The sequence below is a fragment of the Electrophorus electricus genome, chromosome 17 (assembly GCF_041902795.1).
Source record: "Electrophorus electricus isolate QZ-2024a chromosome 17, ASM4190279v1, whole genome shotgun sequence".
NCBI lineage: Eukaryota > Metazoa > Chordata > Actinopteri > Gymnotiformes > Gymnotidae > Electrophorus > Electrophorus electricus.
The window spans coordinates 12,597,027-12,622,600 of NC_137513.1; positions in this window are offsets into that span (position 1 = coordinate 12,597,027).

Sequence of the window (25,574 nt, forward strand, 5' to 3'; positions counted from 1 at the left end):
CTGAAACAGTGTTTAAGGTGAATACAAAGCTGTTTCGTAGTTTGAAAAAGGTAAAGAACAGACTTTCTATGTAAAGATTCTTCTTATAATGCATTCCCTTTTAGTCTAAAACACAATCTCTTGCCCTGAAACAGTGTTTAAGGTGAATACAAAGCTGTTTCGTAGTGTGAAAAAGGTAAAGAACAGAGTTTCAATTAAAGTTTCTTCTTATAATGCATTCCCTTTTAGTCTAAAACACAATCTCTTGCCCTGATACAGTGTTTAAGGTGAATACAAAGCTGTTTCATAGTGTGAAAAAGGTAAAGAACAGAGTTTCAAAGTAAAGATTCTTCTTATAATGCATTCCCTTTTAGTCTAAAACACAATCTCTTTCCCTGAAACAGTGTTTAAGTTGAATACAAAGCTGTTTCATAGTGTGAAAAAGGTAAAGAACAGAGTTTCAAAGTAAAGATTCTTCTTATAATGAATTCCCTTTTAGTCTAAAACACAATCTCTTGCCCTGAAACAGTGTTTAAGGTGAATACAAAGCTGTTTCGTAGTGTGAAAAAGGTAAAGAACAGAGTTTCTATGTAAAGATTCTTCTTATAATGCATTCCCTTTTAGTGTAAAACACAATCTCTTGCCCTGAAACAGTGTTTAAGGTGAATACAAAGCTGTTTCATAGTGTGAAAAAGGTAAAGAACAGTTTCAAAGTAAAGATTCTTCTTATAATGCATTCCCTTTTAGTCTAAAACACAATCTCTTGCCCTGAAACAGTGTTTAAGGTGAATACAAAGCTGTTTCGTAGTGTGAAAAAGGTAAAGATCAGAGTTTCAAAGTAAAGATTCTTCTTATAATGCATTCCCTTTTAGTCTAAAACACAATCTCTTGCCCTGAAACAGTGTTTAAGGTGAATACAAAGCGGTTTCGTAGTGTGAAAAAGGTAAAGAACAGACTTTCTATGTAAAGATTCTTCTTATAATGCATTCCCTTTTAGTCTAAAACACAATCTCTTGCCCTGAAACAGTGTTTAAGGTGAATACAAAGCTGTTTCATAGTGTGAAAAAGGTAAATAACAGTTTCAAAGTAAAGATTCTTCTTATAATGCATTCCCTTTTAGTCTAAAACACAATCTCTTGCCCTGAAACAGTGTTTAAGGTGAATACAAAGCTGTTTCGTAGTGTGAAAAGGGTAAAGAACAGACTTTCTATGTAAAGATTCTTCTTATAATGCATTCCCTTTTAGTCTAAAACACAATCTCTTGCCCTGAAACAGTGTTTAAGGTGAATACAAAGCTGTTTCGTAGTGTGAAAAAGGTAAAGAACAGTGTCAAATAAAGATTCTTCTTATAATGCATTCCCTTTTAGTCTAAAACACAATCTTTTGCCCTGAAACAGTGTTTAAGGTGAATACAAAGCTGTTTCGTAGTGTGAAAAAGGTAAAGAACAGTTTCAAAGTAAAGATTCTTCTTATAATGCATTCCCTTTTAGTCTAAAACACAATATCTTGCCCTGATACAGTGTTTAAGGTGAATACAAAGGTGTTTCATAGTGTGAAAAAGGTAAAGAACAGTTTCAAAGTAAAGATTCTTCTTATAATGCATTCCCTTTTAGTCTAAAACACAATCTCTTGCCCTGAAACAGTGTTTAAGGTGAATACAAAGCTGTTTCGTAGTGTGAAAAAGGTAAAGAACAGAGTTTCAAAGTAAAGATTCTTCTTATAATGCATTCCCTTTTAGTCTAAAACACAACCTCTTGCCCTGACACAGTGTTTAAGTTGAATACAAAGCTGTTTCATAGTGTGAAAAAGGTAAAGAACAGAGTTTCAAAGTAAAGATTCTTCTTATAATGCATTCCCTTTTAGTCTAAAACACAATCTCTTGCCCTGACACAGTGTTTAAGTTGAATACAAAGCTGTTTCATAGTGTGAAAAAGGTAAAGAACAGAGTTTCAAAGATTCTTCTTATAATGCATTCCCTTTTAGTCTAAAATACAATCTCTTGCCCTGACACAGTGTTTAAGTTGAATACAAAGCTGTTTCATAGTGTGAAAAAGGTAAAGAACAGTTTCAAAGTAAAGATTCTTCTTATAATGCATTCCCTTTTAGTCTAAAACACAATCTCTTGCCCTGAAACAGTGTTTAAGGTGAATACAAAGCTGTTTCGTAGTGTGAAAAAGGTAAAGAACAGAGTTTCAAAGTAAAGATTCTTCTTATAATGCATTCCCTTTTAGTCTAAAACACAATCTCTTGCCCTGAAACAGTGTTTAAGGTGAATACAAAGCTGTTTCGTAGTGTGAAAAAGGTAAAGAACAGAGTTTCAAAGTAAAGATTCTTCTTATAATGCATTCCCTTTTAGTCTAAAACACAATCTCTTGCCCTGAAACAGTGTTTAAGGTGAATACAAAGCGGTTTCGTAGTGTGAAAAAGGTAAAGAACAGACTTTCTATGTAAAGATTCTTCTTATAATGCATTCCCTTTCAGTCTAAAACACAATCTCTTGCCCTGAAACAGTGTTTAAGGTGAATACAAAGCTGTTTCATAGTGTGAAAAAGGTAAAGAACAGTTTCAAAGTAAAGATTCTTCTTATAATGCATTCCCTTTTAGTCTAAAACACAATCTCTTGCCCTGAAACAGTGTTTAAGGTGAATACAAAGCTGTTTCGTAGTGTGAAAAAGGTAAAGAACAGAGTTTCAAAGTAAAGATTCTTCTTATAATGCATTCCTTTTTAGTCTAAAACACAATCATCTTGCCCTGAAACAGTGTTTAAGGTGAATACAAAGCTGTTTCGTAGTGTGAAAAGGGTAAAGAACAGACTTTCTATGTAAAGATTCTTCTTATAATGCATTCCCTTTTAGTCTAAAACACAATCTCTTGCCCTGAAACAGTGTTTAAGGTGAATACAAAGCTGTTTCATAGTGTGAAAAAGGTAAAGAACAGTTTCAAAGTAAAGATTCTTCTTATAATGCATTCCCTTTTAGTCTAAAACACAATCTCTTGCCCTGAAACAGTGTTTAAGTTGAATACAAAGCTGTTTCATAGTGTGAAAAAGGTAAAGAACAGAGTTTCAAAGTAAAGATTCTTCTTATAATGAATTCCCTTTTAGTCTAAAACACAATCTCTTGCCCTGACACAGTGTTTAAGTTGAATACAAAGCTGTTTCATAGTGTGAAAAAGGTAAAGAACAGTTTCAAAGTAAAGATTCTTCTTATAATGCATTCCCTTTTAGTCTAAAACACAATCTCTTGCCCTGAAACAGTGTTTAAGGTGAATACAAAGCTGTTTCGTAGTGTGAAAAAGGTAAAGAACAGAGTTTCTATGTAAAGATTCTTCTTATAATGCATTCCCTTTTAGTGTAAAACACAATCTCTTGCCCTGAAACAGTGTTTACAAAGCTGTTTCGTAGTGTGAAAAAGGTAAACAGAGTTTCTATGTAAAGATTCTTCTTATAATGCATTCCCTTTTAGTCTAAAACACAATCTCTTGCCCTGAAACAGTGTTTAAGGTGAATACAAAGCTGTTTCGTAGTGTGAAAAAGGTAAAGAACAGAGTTTCTATGTAAAGATTCTTCTTATAATGCATTCCCTTTTAGTCTAAAACACAATCTCTTGCCCTGAAACAGTGTTTAAGGTGAATACAAAGCTGTTTCGTAGTGTGAAAAAGGTAAAGAACAGAGTTTCAAAGTAAAGATTCTTCTTATAATGCATTCCCTTTTAGTCCAAAACACAATCTCTTGCCCTGAAACAGTGTTTAAGGTGAATACAAAGCTGTTTCGTAGTTTGAAAAAGGTAAAGAACAGACTTTCTATGTAAAGATTCTTCTTATAATGCATTCCCTTTTAGTCTAAAACACAATCTCTTGCCCTGAAACAGTGTTTAAGGTGAATACAAAGCTGTTTCGTAGTGTGAAAAAGGTAAAGAACAGAGTTTCAATTAAAGTTTCTTCTTATAATGCATTCCCTTTTAGTCTAAAACACAATCTCTTGCCCTGATACAGTGTTTAAGGTGAATACAAAGCTGTTTCATAGTGTGAAAAAGGTAAAGAACAGAGTTTCAAAGTAAAGATTCTTCTTATAATGCATTCCCTTTTAGTCTAAAACACAATCTCTTTCCCTGAAACAGTGTTTAAGTTGAATACAAAGCTGTTTCATAGTGTGAAAAAGGTAAAGAACAGAGTTTCAAAGTAAAGATTCTTCTTATAATGAATTCCCTTTTAGTCTAAAACACAATCTCTTGCCCTGAAACAGTGTTTAAGGTGAATACAAAGCTGTTTCGTAGTGTGAAAAAGGTAAAGAACAGAGTTTCTATGTAAAGATTCTTCTTATAATGCATTCCCTTTTAGTGTAAAACACAATCTCTTGCCCTGAAACAGTGTTTAAGGTGAATACAAAGCTGTTTCATAGTGTGAAAAAGGTAAAGAACAGAGTTTCAAAGTAAAGATTCTTCTTATAATGCATTCCCTTTTAGTCTAAAACACAATCTCTTGCCCTGAAACAGTGTTTAAGGTGAATACAAAGCTGTTTCGTAGTGTGAAAAAGGTAAAGATCAGAGTTTCAAAGTAAAGATTCTTCTTATAATGCATTCCCTTTTAGTCTAAAACACAATCTCTTGCCCTGAAACAGTGTTTAAGGTGAATACAAAGCGGTTTCGTAGTGTGAAAAAGGTAAAGAACAGACTTTCTATGTAAAGATTCTTCTTATAATGCATTCCCTTTTAGTCTAAAACACAATCTCTTGCCCTGAAACAGTGTTTAAGGTGAATACAAAGCTGTTTCATAGTGTGAAAAAGGTAAATAACAGTTTCAAAGTAAAGATTCTTCTTATAATGCATTCCCTTTTAGTCTAAAACACAATCTCTTGCCCTGAAACAGTGTTTAAGGTGAATACAAAGCTGTTTCGTAGTGTGAAAAGGGTAAAGAACAGACTTTCTATGTAAAGATTCTTCTTATAATGCATTCCCTTTTAGTCTAAAACACAATCTCTTGCCCTGAAACAGTGTTTAAGGTGAATACAAAGCTGTTTCGTAGTGTGAAAAAGGTAAAGAACAGTGTCAAATAAAGATTCTTCTTATAATGCATTCCCTTTTAGTCTAAAACACAATCTTTTGCCCTGAAACAGTGTTTAAGGTGAATACAAAGCTGTTTCGTAGTGTGAAAAAGGTAAAGAACAGTTTCAAAGTAAAGATTCTTCTTATAATGCATTCCCTTTTAGTCTAAAACACAATATCTTGCCCTGATACAGTGTTTAAGGTGAATACAAAGGTGTTTCATAGTGTGAAAAAGGTAAAGAACAGTTTCAAAGTAAAGATTCTTCTTATAATGCATTCCCTTTTAGTCTAAAACACAATCTCTTGCCCTGAAACAGTGTTTAAGGTGAATACAAAGCTGTTTCGTAGTGTGAAAAAGGTAAAGAACAGAGTTTCAAAGTAAAGATTCTTCTTATAATGCATTCCCTTTTAGTCTAAAACACAACCTCTTGCCCTGACACAGTGTTTAAGTTGAATACAAAGCTGTTTCATAGTGTGAAAAAGGTAAAGAACAGAGTTTCAAAGTAAAGATTCTTCTTATAATGCATTCCCTTTTAGTCTAAAACACAATCTCTTGCCCTGACACAGTGTTTAAGTTGAATACAAAGCTGTTTCATAGTGTGAAAAAGGTAAAGAACAGAGTTTCAAAGATTCTTCTTATAATGCATTCCTTTTTAGTCTAAAACACAATCATCTTGCCCTGAAACAGTGTTTAAGGTGAATACAAAGCTGTTTCGTAGTGTGAAAAGGGTAAAGAACAGACTTTCTATGTAAAGATTCTTCTTATAATGCATTCCCTTTTAGTCTAAAACACAATCTCTTGCCCTGAAACAGTGTTTAAGGTGAATACAAAGCTGTTTCATAGTGTGAAAAAGGTAAAGAACAGAGTTTCAAAGTAAAGATTCTTCTTATAATGCATTCCCTTTTAATCTAAAACACAATCTCTTGCCCTGAAACAGTGTTTAAGGTGAATACAAAGCTGTTTCGTAGTGTGAAAAAGGTAAAGAACAGAGTTTCTATGTAAAGATTCTTCTTATAATGCATTCCCTTTTAGTCTAAAACACAATCTCTTGCCCTGAAACAGTGTTTAAGGTGAATACAAAGCTGTTTCGTAGTGTGAAAAAGGTAAAGAACAGAGTTTCAAAGTAAAGATTCTTCTTATAATGCATTCCCTTTTAGTCTAAAACACAATCTCTTGCCCTGAAACAGTGTTTAAGTTGAATACAAAGCTGTTTCATAGTGTGAAAAAGGTAAAGAACAGTTTCAAAGTAAAGATTCTTCTTATAATGCATTCCCTTTTAGTCTAAAACACAATCTCTTGCCCTGAAACAGTGTTTAAGGTGAATACAAAGCTGTTTCGTAGTGTGAAAAAGGTAAAGAACAGAGTTTCAAAGTAAAGATTCTTCTTATAATGCATTCCTTTTTAGTCTAAAACACAATCATCTTGCCCTGAAACAGTGTTTAAGGTGAATACAAAGCTGTTTCGTAGTGTGAAAAGGGTAAAGAACAGACTTTCTATGTAAAGATTCTTCTTATAATGCATTCCCTTTTAGTCTAAAACACAATCTCTTGCCCTGAAACAGTGTTTAAGGTGAATACAAAGCTGTTTCATAGTGTGAAAAAGGTAAAGAACAGAGTTTCAAAGTAAAGATTCTTCTAATAATGCATTCCCTTTTAATCTAAAACACAATCTCTTGCCCTGAAACAGTGTTTAAGGTGAATACAAAGCTGTTTCGTAGTGTGAAAAAGGTAAAGAACAGAGTTTCTATGTAAAGATTCTTCTTATAATGCATTCCCTTTTAGTGTAAAACACAATCTCTTGCCCTGAAACAGTGTTTAAGGTGAATACAAAGCTGTTTCGTAGTGTGAAAAAGGTAAAGAACAGAGTTTCAAAGTAAAGATTCTTCTTATAATGCATTCCCTTTTAGTCTAAAACACAATCTCTTGCCCTGAAACAGTGTTTAAGGTGAATACAAAGCTGTTTCGTAGTGTGAAAAAGGTAAAGATCAGAGTTTCAAAGTAAAGATTCTTCTTATAATGCATTCCCTTTTAGTCTAAAACACAATCTCTTGCCCTGAAACAGTGTTTAAGGTGAATACAAAGCGGTTTCGTAGTGTGAAAAAGGTAAAGAACAGACTTTCTATGTAAAGATTCTTCTTATAATGCATTCCCTTTTAGTCTAAAACACAATCTCTTGCCCTGAAACAGTGTTTAAGGTGAATACAAAGCTGTTTCATAGTGTGAAAAAGGTAAAGAACAGTTTCAAAGTAAAGATTCTTCTTATAATGCATTCCCTTTTAGTCTAAAACACAATCTCTTGCCCTGAAACAGTGTTTAAGGTGAATACAAAGCTGTTTCGTAGTGTGAAAAGGGTAAAGAACAGACTTTCTATGTAAAGATTCTTCTTATAATGCATTCCCTTTTAGTCTAAAACACAATCTCTTGCCCTGAAACAGTGTTTAAGGTGAATACAAAGCTGTTTCGTAGTGTGAAAAAGGTAAAGAACAGTTTCAAATAAAGATTCTTCTTATAATGCATTCCCTTTTAGTCTAAAACACAATCTTTTGCCCTGAAACAGTGTTTAAGGTGAATACAAAGCTGTTTCGTAGTGTGAAAAAGGTAAAGAACAGTTTCAAAGTAAAGATTCTTCTTATAATGCATTCCCTTTTAGTCTAAAACACAATATCTTGCCCTGATACAGTGTTTAAGGTGAATACAAAGGTGTTTCATAGTGTGAAAAAGGTAAAGAACAGTTTCAAAGTAAAGATTCTTCTTATAATGCATTCCCTTTTAGTCTAAAACACAATCTCTTGCCCTGAAACAGTGTTTAAGGTGAATACAAAGCTGTTTCGTAGTGTGAAAAAGGTAAAGAACAGAGTTTCAAAGTAAAGATTCTTCTTATAATGCATTCCTTTTTAGTCTATAACACAATCATCTTGCCCTGAAACAGTGTTTAAGGTGAATACAAAGCTGTTTCGTAGTGTGAAAAAGGTAAAGAACAGACTTTCTATGTAAAGATTCTTCTTATAATGCATTCCCTTTTAGTCTAAAACACAATCTCTTGCCCTGAAACAGTGTTTAAGGTGAATACAAAGCTGTTTCGTAGTGTGAAAAAGGTAAAGAACAGAGTTTCTATGTAAAGATTCTTCTTATAATGCATTCCCTTTTAGTCTAAAACACAATCTCTTGCCCTGAAACAGTGTTTAAGGTGAATACAAAGCTGTTTCGTAGTGTGAAAAAGGTAAAGAACAGAGTTTCAAAGTAAAGATTCTTCTTATAATGCATTCCCTTTTAGTCTAAAACACAACCTCTTGCCCTGACACAGTGTTTAAGTTCAATACAAAGCTGTTTCATAGTGTGAAAAAGGTAAAGAACAGAGTTTCAAAGTAAAGATTCTTCTTATAATGCATTCCCTTTTAGTCTAAAACACAATCTCTTGCCCTGAAACAGTGTTTAAGGTGAATACAAAGCTGTTTCGTAGTGTGAAAAAGGTAAAGAACAGTGTCAAATAAAGATTCTTCTTATAATGCATTCCCTTTTAGTCTAAAACACAATCTTTTGCCCTGAAACAGTGTTTAAGGTGAATACAAAGCTGTTTCGTAGTGTGAAAAAGGTAAAGAACAGTTTCAAAGTAAAGATTCTTCTTATAATGCATTCCCTTTTAGTCTAAAACACAATATCTTGCCCTGATACAGTGTTTAAGGTGAATACAAAGGTGTTTCATAGTGTGAAAAAGGTAAAGAACAGTTTCAAAGTAAAGATTCTTCTTATAATGCATTCCCTTTTAGTCTAAAACACAATCTCTTGCCCTGAAACAGTGTTTAAGGTGAATACAAAGCTGTTTCGTAGTGTGAAAAAGGTAAAGAACAGTTTCAAAGTAAAGATTCTTCTTATAATGCATTCCCTTTTAGTCTAAAACACAACCTCTTGCCCTGACACAGTGTTTAAGTTGAATACAAAGCTGTTTCATAGTGTGAAAAAGGTAAAGAACAGAGTTTCAAAGTAAAGATTCTTCTTATAATGCATTCCCTTTTAGTCTAAAACACAATCTCTTGCCCTGACACAGTGTTTAAGTTGAATACAAAGCTGTTTCATAGTGTGAAAAAGGTAAAGAGCAGAGTTTCAAAGATTCTTCTTATAATGCATTCCTTTTTAGTCTAAAACACAATCATCTTGCCCTGAAACAGTGTTTAAGGTGAATACAAAGCTGTTTCGTAGTGTGAAAAGGGTAAAGAACAGACTTTCTATGTAAAGATTCTTCTTATAATGCATTCCCTTTTAGTCTAAAACACAATCTCTTGCCCTGAAACAGTGTTTAAGGTGAATACAAAGCTGTTTCATAGTGTGAAAAAGGTAAAGAACAGAGTTTCAAAGTAAAGATTCTTCTTATAATGCATTCCCTTTTAATCTAAAACACAATCTCTTGCCCTGAAACAGTGTTTAAGGTGAATACAAAGCTGTTTCGTAGTGTGAAAAAGGTAAAGAACAGAGTTTCTATGTAAAGATTCTTCTTATAATGCATTCCCTTTTAGTCTAAAACACAATCTCTTGCCCTGAAACAGTGTTTAAGGTGAATACAAAGCTGTTTCGTAGTGTGAAAAAGGTAAAGAACAGAGTTTCAAAGTAAAGATTCTTCTTATAATGCATTCCCTTTTAGTCTAAAACACAATCTCTTGCCCTGAAACAGTGTTTAAGTTGAATACAAAGCTGTTTCATAGTGTGAAAAAGGTAAAGAACAGTTTCAAAGTAAAGATTCTTCTTATAATGCATTCCCTTTTAGTCTAAAACACAATCTCTTGCCCTGAAACAGTGTTTAAGGTGAATACAAAGCTGTTTCGTAGTGTGAAAAAGGTAAAGAACAGAGTTTCAAAGTAAAGATTCTTCTTATAATGCATTCCCTTTTAGTCTAAAACACAATCTCTTGCCCTGAAACAGTGTTTAAGGTGAATACAAAGCTGTTTCGTAGTGTGAAAAAGGTAAAGAACAGAGTTTCAAAGTAAAGATTCTTCTTATAATGCATTCCTTTTTAGTCTAAAACACAATCATCTTGCCCTGAAACAGTGTTTAAGGTGAATACAAAGCTGTTTCGTAGTGTGAAAAGGGTAAAGAACAGACTTTCTATGTAAAGATTCTTCTTATAATGCATTCCCTTTTAGTCTAAAACACAATCTCTTGCCCTGAAACAGTGTTTAAGGTGAATACAAAGCTGTTTCATAGTGTGAAAAAGGTAAAGAACAGAGTTTCAAAGTAAAGATTCTTCTAATAATGCATTCCCTTTTAATCTAAAACACAATCTCTTGCCCTGAAACAGTGTTTAAGGTGAATACAAAGCTGTTTCGTAGTGTGAAAAAGGTAAAGAACAGAGTTTCTATGTAAAGATTCTTCTTATAATGCATTCCCTTTTAGTGTAAAACACAATCTCTTGCCCTGAAACAGTGTTTAAGGTGAATACAAAGCTGTTTCGTAGTGTGAAAAAGGTAAAGAACAGAGTTTCAAAGTAAAGATTCTTCTTATAATGCATTCCCTTTTAGTCTAAAACACAATCTCTTGCCCTGAAACAGTGTTTAAGGTGAATACAAAGCTGTTTCGTAGTGTGAAAAAGGTAAAGATCAGAGTTTCAAAGTAAAGATTCTTCTTATAATGCATTCCCTTTTAGTCTAAAACACAATCTCTTGCCCTGAAACAGTGTTTAAGGTGAATACAAAGCGGTTTCGTAGTGTGAAAAAGGTAAAGAACAGACTTTCTATGTAAAGATTCTTCTTATAATGCATTCCCTTTTAGTCTAAAACACAATCTCTTGCCCTGAAACAGTGTTTAAGGTGAATACAAAGCTGTTTCATAGTGTGAAAAAGGTAAAGAACAGTTTCAAAGTAAAGATTCTTCTTATAATGCATTCCCTTTTAGTCTAAAACACAATCTCTTGCCCTGAAACAGTGTTTAAGGTGAATACAAAGCTGTTTCGTAGTGTGAAAAGGGTAAAGAACAGACTTTCTATGTAAAGATTCTTCTTATAATGCATTCCCTTTTAGTCTAAAACACAATCTCTTGCCCTGAAACAGTGTTTAAGGTGAATACAAAGCTGTTTCGTAGTGTGAAAAAGGTAAAGAACAGTTTCAAATAAAGATTCTTCTTATAATGCATTCCCTTTTAGTCTAAAACACAATCTTTTGCCCTGAAACAGTGTTTAAGGTGAATACAAAGCTGTTTCGTAGTGTGAAAAAGGTAAAGAACAGTTTCAAAGTAAAGATTCTTCTTATAATGCATTCCCTTTTAGTCTAAAACACAATATCTTGCCCTGATACAGTGTTTAAGGTGAATACAAAGGTGTTTCATAGTGTGAAAAAGGTAAAGAACAGTTTCAAAGTAAAGATTCTTCTTATAATGCATTCCCTTTTAGTCTAAAACACAATCTCTTGCCCTGAAACAGTGTTTAAGGTGAATACAAAGCTGTTTCGTAGTGTGAAAAAGGTAAAGAACAGAGTTTCAAAGTAAAGATTCTTCTTATAATGCATTCCTTTTTAGTCTATAACACAATCATCTTGCCCTGAAACAGTGTTTAAGGTGAATACAAAGCTGTTTCGTAGTGTGAAAAAGGTAAAGAACAGACTTTCTATGTAAAGATTCTTCTTATAATGCATTCCCTTTTAGTCTAAAACACAATCTCTTGCCCTGAAACAGTGTTTAAGGTGAATACAAAGCTGTTTCGTAGTGTGAAAAAGGTAAAGAACAGAGTTTCTATGTAAAGATTCTTCTTATAATGCATTCCCTTTTAGTCTAAAACACAATCTCTTGCCCTGAAACAGTGTTTAAGGTGAATACAAAGCTGTTTCGTAGTGTGAAAAAGGTAAAGAACAGAGTTTCAAAGTAAAGATTCTTCTTATAATGCATTCCCTTTTAGTCTAAAACACAACCTCTTGCCCTGACACAGTGTTTAAGTTCAATACAAAGCTGTTTCATAGTGTGAAAAAGGTAAAGAACAGAGTTTCAAAGTAAAGATTCTTCTTATAATGCATTCCCTTTTAGTCTAAAATACAATCTCTTGCCCTGACACAGTGTTTAAGTTGAATACAAAGCTGTTTCATAGTGTGAAAAAGGTAAAGAACAGTTTCAAAGTAAAGATTCTTCTTATAATGCATTCCCTTTTAGTCTAAAACACAATCTCTTGCCCTGAAACAGTGTTTAAGGTGAATACAAAGCTGTTTCGTAGTGTGAAAAAGGTAAAGAACAGAGTTTCAAAGTAAAGATTCTTCTTATAATGCATTCCCTTTTAGTCTAAAACACAATCTCTTGCCCTGAAACAGTGTTTAAGGTGAATACAAAGCTGTTTCGTAGTGTGAAAAAGGTAAAGAACAGAGTTTCAAAGTAAAGATTCTTCTTATAATGCATTCCCTTTTAGTCTAAAACACAATCTCTTGCCCTGAAACAGTGTTTAAGGTGAATACAAAGCTGTTTCATAGTGTGAAAAAGGTAAAGAACAGTTTCAAAGTAAAGATTCTTCTTATAATGCATTCCCTTTTAGTCTAAAACACAATCTCTTGCCCTGAAACAGTGTTTAAGGTGAATACAAAGCTGTTTCGTAGTGTGAAAAGGGTAAAGAACAGACTTTCTATGTAAAGATTCTTCTTATAATGCATTCCCTTTTAGTCTAAAACACAATCTCTTGCCCTGAAACAGTGTTTAAGGTGAATACAAAGCTGTTTCGTAGTGTGAAAAAGGTAAAGAACAGTTTCAAATAAAGATTCTTCTTATAATGCATTCCCTTTTAGTCTAAAACACAATCTTTTGCCCTGAAACAGTGTTTAAGGTGAATACAAAGCTGTTTCGTAGTGTGAAAAAGGTAAAGAACAGTTTCAAAGTAAAGATTCTTCTTATAATGCATTCCCTTTTAGTCTAAAACACAATATCTTGCCCTGATACAGTGTTTAAGGTGAATACAAAGGTGTTTCATAGTGTGAAAAAGGTAAAGAACAGTTTCAAAGTAAAGATTCTTCTTATAATGCATTCCCTTTTAGTCTAAAACACAATCTCTTGCCCTGAAACAGTGTTTAAGGTGAATACAAAGCTGTTTCGTAGTGTGAAAAAGGTAAAGAACAGAGTTTCAAAGTAAAGATTCTTCTTATAATGCATTCCTTTTTAGTCTATAACACAATCATCTTGCCCTGAAACAGTGTTTAAGGTGAATACAAAGCTGTTTCGTAGTGTGAAAAAGGTAAAGAACAGACTTTCTATGTAAAGATTCTTCTTATAATGCATTCCCTTTTAGTCTAAAACACAATCTCTTGCCCTGAAACAGTGTTTAAGGTGAATACAAAGCTGTTTCGTAGTGTGAAAAAGGTAAAGAACAGAGTTTCTATGTAAAGATTCTTCTTATAATGCATTCCCTTTTAGTCTAAAACACAATCTCTTGCCCTGAAACAGTGTTTAAGGTGAATACAAAGCTGTTTCGTAGTGTGAAAAAGGTAAAGAACAGAGTTTCAAAGTAAAGATTCTTCTTATAATGCATTCCCTTTTAGTCTAAAACACAACCTCTTGCCCTGACACAGTGTTTAAGTTCAATACAAAGCTGTTTCATAGTGTGAAAAAGGTAAAGAACAGAGTTTCAAAGTAAAGATTCTTCTTATAATGCATTCCCTTTTAGTCTAAAATACAATCTCTTGCCCTGACACAGTGTTTAAGTTGAATACAAAGCTGTTTCATAGTGTGAAAAAGGTAAAGAACAGTTTCAAAGTAAAGATTCTTCTTATAATGCATTCCCTTTTAGTCTAAAACACAATCTCTTGCCCTGAAACAGTGTTTAAGGTGAATACAAAGCTGTTTCGTAGTGTGAAAAAGGTAAAGAACAGAGTTTCAAAGTAAAGATTCTTCTTATAATGCATTCCCTTTTAGTCTAAAACACAATCTCTTGCCCTGAAACAGTGTTTAAGGTGAATACAAAGCTGTTTCGTAGTGTGAAAAAGGTAAAGAACAGAGTTTCAAAGTAAAGATTCTTCTTATAATGCATTCCCTTTTAGTCTAAAACACAATCTCTTGCCCTGAAACAGTGTTTAAGGTGAATACAAAGCGGTTTCGTAGTGTGAAAAAGGTAAAGAACAGACTTTCTATGTAAAGATTCTTCTTATAATGCATTCCTTTTCAGTCTAAAACACAATCTCTTGCCCTGAAACAGTGTTTAAGGTGAATACAAAGCTGTTTCATAGTTTGAAAAAGGTAAAGAACAGTTTCAAAGTAAAGATTCTTCTTATAATGCATTCCCTTTTAGTCTAAAACACAATCTCTTGCCCTGAAACAGTGTTTAAGGTGAATACAAAGCTGTTTCGTAGTGTGAAAAAGGTAAAGAACAGAGTTTCAAAGTAAAGATTCTTCTTATAATGCATTCCTTTTTAGTCTAAAACACAATCATCTTGCCCTGAAACAGTGTTTAAGGTGAATACAAAGCTGTTTCGTAGTGTGAAAAGGGTAAAGAACAGACTTTCTATGTAAAGATTCTTCTTATAATGCATTCCCTTTTAGTCTAAAACACAATCTCTTGCCCTGAAACAGTGTTTAAGGTGAATACAAAGCTGTTTCATAGTGTGAAAAAGGTAAAGAACAGTTTCAAAGTAAAGATTCTTCTTATAATGCATTCCCTTTTAGTCTAAAACACAATCTCTTGCCCTGAAACAGTGTTTAAGGTGAATACAAAGCTGTTTCGTAGTGTGAAAAGGGTAAAGAACAGACTTTCTATGTAAAGATTCTTCTTATAATGCATTCCCTTTTAGTCTAAAACACAATCTCTTGCCCTGAAACAGTGTTTAAGGTGAATACAAAGCTGTTTCGTAGTGTGAAAAAGGTAAAGAACAGTTTCAAATAAAGATTCTTCTTATAATGCATTCCCTTTTAGTCTAAAACACAATCTTTTGCCCTGAAACAGTGTTTAAGGTGAATACAAAGCTGTTTCGTAGTGTGAAAAAGGTAAAGAACAGTTTCAAAGTAAAGATTCTTCTTATAATGCATTCCCTTTTAGTCTAAAACACAATCTCTTGCCCTGAAACAGTGTTTAAGGTGAATACAAAGCTGTTTCGTAGTGTGAAAAAGGTAAAGAACAGAGTTTCAAAGTAAAGATTCTTCTTATAATGCATTCCCTTTTAGTCTAAAACACAATCTCTTGCCCTGAAACAGTGTTTAAGGTGAATACAAAGCTGTTTCGTAGTGTGAAAAAGGTAAAGAACAGAGTTTCAAAGTAAAGATTCTTCTTATAATGCATTCCCTTTTAGTCTAAAACACAATCTCTTGCCCTGAAACAGTGTTTAAGGTGAATACAAAGCGGTTTCGTAGTGTGAAAAAGGTAAAGAACAGACTTTCTATGTAAAGATTCTTCTTATAATGCATTCCTTTTCAGTCTAAAACACAATCTCTTGCCCTGAAACAGTGTTTAAGGTGAATACAAAGCTGTTTCGTAGTGTGAAAAAGGTAAAGAACAGAGTTTCTATGTAAAGATTCTTCTTATAATGCATTCCCTTTTAGTCTAAAACACAATCTCTTGCCCTGAAACAGTGTTTAAGGTGAATACAAAGCTGTTTCGTAGTGTGAAAAAGGTAAAGAACAGAGTTTCAAAGTAAAGATTCTTCTTATAATGCATTCCCTTTTAGTCTAAAACACAATCTCTTGCCCTGAAACAGTGTTTAAGTTGAATACAAAGCTGTTTCATAGTGTGAAAAAGGTAAAGAACAGTTTCAAAGTAAAGATTCTTCTTATAATGCATTCCCTTTTAGTCTAAAACACAATCTCTTGCCCTGAAACAGTGTTTAAGGTGAATACAAAGCTGTTTCGTAGTGTGAAAAAGGTAAAGAACAGAGTTTCAAAGTAAAGATTCTTCTTATAATGCATTCCCTTTTAGTCTAAAACACAATCTCTTGCCCTGAAACAGTGTTTAAGGTGAATACAAAGCTGTTTCGTAGTGTGAAAAAGGTAAAGAACAGAGTTTCAAAGTAAAGATTCTTCTTATAATGCATTCCTTTTTAGTCTAAAACACAATCATCTTGCCCTGAAACAGTGTTTAAGGTGAATACAAAGCTGTTTCGTAGTGTGAAAAGGGTAAAGAACAGACTTTCTATGTAAAGATTCTTCTTATAATGCATTCCCTTTTAGTCTAAAACACAATCTCTTGCCCTGAAACAGTGTTTAAGGTGAATACAAAGCTGTTTCATAGTGTGAAAAAGGTAAAGAACAGAGTTTCAAAGTAAAGATTCTTCTAATAATGCATTCCCTTTTAATCTAAAACACAATCTCTTGCCCTGAAACAGTGTTTAAGGTGAATACAAAGCTGTTTCGTAGTGTGAAAAAGGTAAAGAACAGAGTTTCTATGTAAAGATTCTTCTTATAATGCATTCCCTTTTAGTGTAAAACACAATCTCTTGCCCTGAAACAGTGTTTAAGGTGAATACAAAGCTGTTTCGTAGTGTGAAAAAGGTAAAGAACAGAGTTTCAAAGTAAAGATTCTTCTTATAATGCATTCCCTTTTAGTCTAAAACACAATCTCTTGCCCTGAAACAGTGTTTAAGGTGAATACAAAGCTGTTTCGTAGTGTGAAAAAGGTAAAGATCAGAGTTTCAAAGTAAAGATTCTTCTTATAATGCATTCCCTTTTAGTCTAAAACACAATCTCTTGCCCTGAAACAGTGTTTAAGGTGAATACAAAGCGGTTTCGTAGTGTGAAAAAGGTAAAGAACAGACTTTCTATGTAAAGATTCTTCTTATAATGCATTCCCTTTTAGTCTAAAACACAATCTCTTGCCCTGAAACAGTGTTTAAGGTGAATACAAAGCTGTTTCATAGTGTGAAAAAGGTAAAGAACAGTTTCAAAGTAAAGATTCTTCTTATAATGCATTCCCTTTTAGTCTAAAACACAATCTCTTGCCCTGAAACAGTGTTTAAGGTGAATACAAAGCTGTTTCGTAGTGTGAAAAGGGTAAAGAACAGACTTTCTATGTAAAGATTCTTCTTATAATGCATTCCCTTTTAGTCTAAAACACAATCTCTTGCCCTGAAACAGTGTTTAAGGTGAATACAAAGCTGTTTCGTAGTGTGAAAAAGGTAAAGAACAGTTTCAAATAAAGATTCTTCTTATAATGCATTCCCTTTTAGTCTAAAACACAATCTTTTGCCCTGAAACAGTGTTTAAGGTGAATACAAAGCTGTTTCGTAGTGTGAAAAAGGTAAAGAACAGTTTCAAAGTAAAGATTCTTCTTATAATGCATTCCCTTTTAGTCTAAAACACAATATCTTGCCCTGATACAGTGTTTAAGGTGAATACAAAGGTGTTTCATAGTGTGAAAAAGGTAAAGAACAGTTTCAAAGTAAAGATTCTTCTTATAATGCATTCCCTTTTAGTCTAAAACACAATCTCTTGCCCTGAAACAGTGTTTAAGGTGAATACAAAGCTGTTTCGTAGTGTGAAAAAGGTAAAGAACAGAGTTTCAAAGTAAAGATTCTTCTTATAATGCATTCCTTTTTAGTCTATAACACAATCATCTTGCCCTGAAACAGTGTTTAAGGTGAATACAAAGCTGTTTCGTAGTGTGAAAAAGGTAAAGAACAGACTTTCTATGTAAAGATTCTTCTTATAATGCATTCCCTTTTAGTCTAAAACACAATCTCTTGCCCTGAAACAGTGTTTAAGGTGAATACAAAGCTGTTTCGTAGTGTGAAAAAGGTAAAGAACAGAGTTTCTATGTAAAGATTCTTCTTATAATGCATTCCCTTTTAGTCTAAAACACAATCTCTTGCCCTGAAACAGTGTTTAAGGTGAATACAAAGCTGTTTCGTAGTGTGAAAAAGGTAAAGAACAGAGTTTCAAAGTAAAGATTCTTCTTATAATGCATTCCCTTTTAGTCTAAAACACAACCTCTTGCCCTGACACAGTGTTTAAGTTCAATACAAAGCTGTTTCATAGTGTGAAAAAGGTAAAGAACAGAGTTTCAAAGTAAAGATTCTTCTTATAATGCATTCCCTTTTAGTCTAAAATACAATCTCTTGCCCTGACACAGTGTTTAAGTTGAATACAAAGCTGTTTCATAGTGTGAAAAAGGTAAAGAACAGTTTCAAAGTAAAGATTCTTCTTATAATGCATTCCCTTTTAGTCTAAAACACAATCTCTTGCCCTGAAACAGTGTTTAAGGTGAATACAAAGCTGTTTCGTAGTGTGAAAAAGGTAAAGAACAGAGTTTCAAAGTAAAGATTCTTCTTATAATGCATTCCCTTTTAGTCTAAAACACAATCTCTTGCCCTGAAACAGTGTTTAAGGTGAATACAAAGCTGTTTCGTAGTGTGAAAAAGGTAAAGAACAGAGTTTCAAAGTAAAGATTCTTCTTATAATGCATTCCCTTTTAGTCTAAAACACAATCTCTTGCCCTGAAACAGTGTTTAAGGTGAATACAAAGCTGTTTCATAGTGTGAAAAAGGTAAAGAACAGTTTCAAAGTAAAGATTCTTCTTATAATGCATTCCCTTTTAGTCTAAAACACAATCTCTTGCCCTGAAACAGTGTTTAAGGTGAATACAAAGCTGTTTCGTAGTGTGAAAAGGGTAAAGAACAGACTTTCTATGTAAAGATTCTTCTTATAATGCATTCCCTTTTAGTCTAAAACACAATCTCTTGCCCTGAAACAGTGTTTAAGGTGAATACAAAGCTGTTTCGTAGTGTGAAAAAGGTAAAGAACAGTTTCAAATAAAGATTCTTCTTATAATGCATTCCCTTTTAGTCTAAAACACAATCTCTTGCCCTGAAACAGTGTTTAAGGTGAATACAAAGCGGTTTCGTAGTGTGAAAAAGGTAAAGAACAGACTTTCTATGTAAAGATTCTTCTTATAATGCATTCCTTTTCAGTCTAAAACACAATCTCTTGCCCTGAAACAGTGTTTAAGGTGAATACAAAGCTGTTTCATAGTTTGAAAAAGGTAAAGAACAGTTTCAAAGTAAAGATTCTTCTTATAATGCATTCCCTTTTAGTCTAAAACACAATCTCTTGCCCTGAAACAGTGTTTAAGGTGAATACAAAGCTGTTTCGTAGTGTGAAAAAGGTAAAGAACAGAGTTTCAAAGTAAAGATTCTTCTTATAATGCATTCCTTTTTAGTCTAAAACACAATCATCTTGCCCTGAAACAGTGTTTAAGGTGAATACAAAGCTGTTTCGTAGTGTGAAAAGGGTAAAGAACAGACTTTCTATGTAAAGATTCTTCTTATAATGCATTCCCTTTTAGTCTAAAACACAATCTCTTGCCCTGAAACAGTGTTTAAGGTGAATACAAAGCTGTTTCATAGTGTGAAAAAGGTAAAGAACAGTTTCAAAGTAAAGATTCTTCTTATAATGCATTCCCTTTTAGTCTAAAACACAATCTCTTGCCCTGAAACAGTGTTTAAGGTGAATACAAAGCTGTTTCGTAGTGTGAAAAGGGTAAAGAACAGACTTTCTATGTAAAGATTCTTCTTATAATGCATTCCCTTTTAGTCTAAAACACAATCTCTTGCCCTGAAACAGTGTTTAAGGTGAATACAAAGCTGTTTCGTAGTGTGAAAAAGGTAAAGAACAGTTTCAAATAAAGATTCTTCTTATAATGCATTCCCTTTTAGTCTAAAACACAATCTTTTGCCCTGAAACAGTGTTTAAGGTGAATACAAAGCTGTTTCGTAGTGTGAAAAAGGTAAAGAACAGTTTCAAAGTAAAGATTCTTCTTATAATGCATTCCCTTTTAGTCTAAAACACAATCTCTTGCCCTGAAACAGTGTTTAAGGTGAATACAAAGCTGTTTCGTAGTGTGAAAAAGGTAAAGAACAGAGTTTCAAAGTAAAGATTCTTCTTATAATGCATTCCCTTTTAGTCTAAAACACAATCTCTTGCCCTGAAACAGTGTTTAAGGTGAATACAAAGCTGTTTCGTAGTGTGAAAAAGGTAAAGAACAGAGTTTCAAAGTAAAGATTCTTCTTATAATGCATTCCCTTTTAGTCTAAAACACAATCTCTTGCCCTGAAACAGTGTTTAAGGTGAATACAAAGCGGTTTCGTAGTGTGAAAAAGGTAAAGAACAGACTTTCTATGTAAAGATTCTTCTTATAATGCATTCCTTTTCAGTCTAAAACACAATCTCTTGCCCTGAAACAGTGTTTAAGGTGAATACAAAGCTGTTTCGTAGTGTGAAAAAGGTAAAGAACAGAGTTTCTATGTAAAGATTCTTCTTATAATGCATTCCCTTTTAGTCTAAAACACAATCTCTTGCCCTGAAACAGTGTTTAAGGTGAATACAAAGCTGTTTCGTAGTGTGAAAAAGGTAAAGAACAGAGTTTCAAAGTAAAGATTCTTCTTATAATGCATTCCCTTTTAGTCTAAAACACAATCTCTTGCCCTGAAACAGTGTTTAAGTTGAATACAAAGCTGTTTCATAGTGTGAAAAAGGTAAAGAACAGTTTCAAAGTAAAGATTCTTCTTATAATGCATTCCCTTTTAGTCTAAAACACAATCTCTTGCCCTGAAACAGTGTTTAAGGTGAATACAAAGCTGTTTCGTAGTGTGAAAAAGGTAAAGAACAGAGTTTCAAAGTAAAGATTCTTCTTATAATGCATTCCCTTTTAGTCTAAAACACAATCTCTTGCCCTGAAACAGTGTTTAAGGTGAATACAAAGCTGTTTCGTAGTGTGAAAAAGGTAAAGAACAGAGTTTCAAAGTAAAGATTCTTCTTATAATGCATTCCTTTTTAGTCTAAAACACAATCATCTTGCCCTGAAACAGTGTTTAAGGTGAATACAAAGCTGTTTCGTAGTGTGAAAAGGGTAAAGAACAGACTTTCTATGTAAAGATTCTTCTTATAATGCATTCCCTTTTAGTCTAAAACACAATCTCTTGCCCTGAAACAGTGTTTAAGGTGAATACAAAGCTGTTTCATAGTGTGAAAAAGGTAAAGAACAGAGTTTCAAAGTAAAGATTCTTCTAATAATGCATTCCCTTTTAATCTAAAACACAATCTCTTGCCCTGAAACAGTGTTTAAGGTGAATACAAAGCTGTTTCGTAGTGTGAAAAAGGTAAAGAACAGAGTTTCTATGTAAAGATTCTTCTTATAATGCATTCCCTTTTAGTGTAAAACACAATCTCTTGCCCTGAAACAGTGTTTAAGGTGAATACAAAGCTGTTTCGTAGTGTGAAAAAGGTAAAGAACAGAGTTTCAAAGTAAAGATTCTTCTTATAATGCATTCCCTTTTAGTCTAAAACACAATCTCTTGCCCTGAAACAGTGTTTAAGGTGAATACAAAGCTGTTTCGTAGTGTGAAAAAGGTAAAGATCAGAGTTTCAAAGTAAAGATTCTTCTTATAATGCATTCCCTTTTAGTCTAAAACACAATCTCTTGCCCTGAAACAGTGTTTAAGGTGAATACAAAGCGGTTTCGTAGTGTGAAAAAGGTAAAGAACAGACTTTCTATGTAAAGATTCTTCTTATAATGCATTCCCTTTTAGTCTAAAACACAATCTCTTGCCCTGAAACAGTGTTTAAGGTGAATACAAAGCTGTTTCATAGTGTGAAAAAGGTAAAGAACAGTTTCAAAGTAAAGATTCTTCTTATAATGCATTCCCTTTTAGTCTAAAACACAATCTCTTGCCCTGAAACAGTGTTTAAGGTGAATACAAAGCTGTTTCGTAGTGTGAAAAGGGTAAAGAACAGACTTTCTATGTAAAGATTCTTCTTATAATGCATTCCCTTTTAGTCTAAAACACAATCTCTTGCCCTGAAACAGTGTTTAAGGTGAATACAAAGCTGTTTCGTAGTGTGAAAAAGGTAAAGAACAGTTTCAAATAAAGATTCTTCTTATAATGCATTCCCTTTTAGTCTAAAACACAATCTTTTGCCCTGAAACAGTGTTTAAGGTGAATACAAAGCTGTTTCGTAGTGTGAAAAAGGTAAAGAACAGTTTCAAAGTAAAGATTCTTCTTATAATGCATTCCCTTTTAGTCTAAAACACAATATCTTGCCCTGATACAGTGTTTAAGGTGAATACAAAGGTGTTTCATAGTGTGAAAAAGGTAAAGAACAGTTTCAAAGTAAAGATTCTTCTTATAATGCATTCCCTTTTAGTCTAAAACACAATCTCTTGCCCTGAAACAGTGTTTAAGGTGAATACAAAGCTGTTTCGTAGTGTGAAAAAGGTAAAGAACAGAGTTTCAAAGTAAAGATTCTTCTTATAATGCATTCCTTTTTAGTCTATAACACAATCATCTTGCCCTGAAACAGTGTTTAAGGTGAATACAAAGCTGTTTCGTAGTGTGAAAAAGGTAAAGAACAGACTTTCTATGTAAAGATTCTTCTTATAATGCATTCCCTTTTAGTCTAAAACACAATCTCTTGCCCTGAAACAGTGTTTAAGGTGAATACAAAGCTGTTTCGTAGTGTGAAAAAGGTAAAGAACAGAGTTTCTATGTAAAGATTCTTCTTATAATGCATTCCCTTTTAGTCTAAAACACAATCTCTTGCCCTGAAACAGTGTTTAAGGTGAATACAAAGCTGTTTCGTAGTGTGAAAAAGGTAAAGAACAGAGTTTCAAAGTAAAGATTCTTCTTATAATGCATTCCCTTTTAGTCTAAAACACAACCTCTTGCCCTGACACAGTGTTTAAGTTCAATACAAAGCTGTTTCATAGTGTGAAAAAGGTAAAGAACAGAGTTTCAAAGTAAAGATTCTTCTTATAATGCATTCCCTTTTAGTCTAAAATACAATCTCTTGCCCTGACACAGTGTTTAAGTTGAATACAAAGCTGTTTCATAGTGTGAAAAAGGTAAAGAACAGTTTCAAAGTAAAGATTCTTCTTATAATGCATTCCCTTTTAGTCTAAAACACAATCTCTTGCCCTGAAACAGTGTTTAAGGTGAATACAAAGCTGTTTCGTAGTGTGAAAAAGGTAAAGAACAGAGTTTCAAAGTAAAGATTCTTCTTATAATGCATTCCCTTTTAGTCTAAAACACAATCTCTTGCCCTGAAACAGTGTTTAAGGTGAATACAAAGCTGTTTCGTAGTGTGAAAAAGGTAAAGAACAGAGTTTCAAAGTAAAGATTCTTCTTATAATGCATTCCCTTTTAGTCTAAAACACAATCTCTTGCCCTGAAACAGTGTTTAAGGTGAATACAAAGCTGTTTCATAGTGTGAAAAAGGTAAAGAACAGTTTCAAAGTAAAGATTCTTCTTATAATGCATTCCCTTTTAGTCTAAAACACAATCTCTTGCCCTGAAACAGTGTTTAAGGTGAATACAAAGCTGTTTCGTAGTGTGAAAAGGGTAAAGAACAGACTTTCTATGTAAAGATTCTTCTTATAATGCATTCCCTTTTAGTCTAAAACACAATCTCTTGCCCTGAAACAGTGTTTAAGGTGAATACAAAGCTGTTTCGTAGTGTGAAAAAGGTAAAGAACAGTTTCAAATAAAGATTCTTCTTATAATGCATTCCCTTTTAGTCTAAAACACAATCTTTTGCCCTGAAACAGTGTTTAAGGTGAATACAAAGCTGTTTCGTAGTGTGAAAAAGGTAAAGAACAGTTTCAAAGTAAAGATTCTTCTTATAATGCATTCCCTTTTAGTCTAAAACACAATATCTTGCCCTGATACAGTGTTTAAGGTGAATACAAAGGTGTTTCATAGTGTGAAAAAGGTAAAGAACAGTTTCAAAGTAAAGATTCTTCTTATAATGCATTCCCTTTTAGTCTAAAACACAATCTCTTGCCCTGAAACAGTGTTTAAGGTGAATACAAAGCTGTTTCGTAGTGTGAAAAAGGTAAAGAACAGAGTTTCAAAGTAAAGATTCTTCTTATAATGCATTCCTTTTTAGTCTATAACACAATCATCTTGCCCTGAAACAGTGTTTAAGGTGAATACAAAGCTGTTTCGTAGTGTGAAAAAGGTAAAGAACAGACTTTCTATGTAAAGATTCTTCTTATAATGCATTCCCTTTTAGTCTAAAACACAATCTCTTGCCCTGAAACAGTGTTTAAGGTGAATACAAAGCTGTTTCGTAGTGTGAAAAAGGTAAAGAACAGAGTTTCTATGTAAAGATTCTTCTTATAATGCATTCCCTTTTAGTCTAAAACACAATCTCTTGCCCTGAAACAGTGTTTAAGGTGAATACAAAGCTGTTTCGTAGTGTGAAAAAGGTAAAGAACAGAGTTTCAAAGTAAAGATTCTTCTTATAATGCATTCCCTTTTAGTCTAAAACACAACCTCTTGCCCTGACACAGTGTTTAAGTTCAATACAAAGCTGTTTCATAGTGTGAAAAAGGTAAAGAATAGAGTTTCAAAGTAAAGATTCTTCTTATAATGCATTCCCTTTTAGTCTAAAATACAATCTCTTGCCCTGACACAGTGTTTAAGTTGAATACAAAGCTGTTTCATAGTGTGAAAAAGGTAAAGAACAGTTTCAAAGTAAAGATTCTTCTTATAATGCATTCCCTTTTAGTCTAAAACACAATCTCTTGCCCTGAAACAGTGTTTAAGGTGAATACAAAGCTGTTTCGTAGTGTGAAAAAGGTAAAGAACAGAGTTTCAAAGTAAAGATTCTTCTTATAATGCATTCCCTTTTAGTCTAAAACACAATCTCTTGCCCTGAAACAGTGTTTAAGGTGAATACAAAGCTGTTTCGTAGTGTGAAAAAGGTAAAGAACAGAGTTTCAAAGTAAAGATTCTTCTTATAATGCATTCCCTTTTAGTCTAAAACACAATCTCTTGCCCTGAAACAGTGTTTAAGGTGAATACAAAGCGGTTTCGTAGTGTGAAAAAGGTAAAGAACAGACTTTCTATGTAAAGATTCTTCTTATAATGCATTCCTTTTCAGTCTAAAACACAATCTCTTGCCCTGAAACAGTGTTTAAGGTGAATACAAAGCTGTTTCATAGTTTGAAAAAGGTAAAGAACAGTTTCAAAGTAAAGATTCTTCTTATAATGCATTCCCTTTTAGTCTAAAACACAATCTCTTGCCCTGAAACAGTGTTTAAGGTGAATACAAAGCTGTTTCGTAGTGTGAAAAAGGTAAAGAACAGAGTTTCAAAGTAAAGATTCTTCTTATAATGCATTCCTTTTTAGTCTAAAACACAATCATCTTGCCCTGAAACAGTGTTTAAGGTGAATACAAAGCTGTTTCGTAGTGTGAAAAGGGTAAAGAACAGACTTTCTATGTAAAGATTCTTCTTATAATGCATTCCCTTTTAGTCTAAAACACAATCTCTTGCCCTGAAACAGTGTTTAAGGTGAATACAAAGCTGTTTCATAGTGTGAAAAAGGTAAAGAACAGTTTCAAAGTAAAGATTCTTCTTATAATGCATTCCCTTTTAGTCTAAAACACAATCTCTTGCCCTGAAACAGTGTTTAAGGTGAATACAAAGCTGTTTCGTAGTGTGAAAAGGGTAAAGAACAGACTTTCTATGTAAAGATTCTTCTTATAATGCATTCCCTTTTAGTCTAAAACACAATCTCTTGCCCTGAAACAGTGTTTAAGGTGAATACAAAGCTGTTTCGTAGTGTGAAAAAGGTAAAGAACAGTTTCAAATAAAGATTCTTCTTATAATGCATTCCCTTT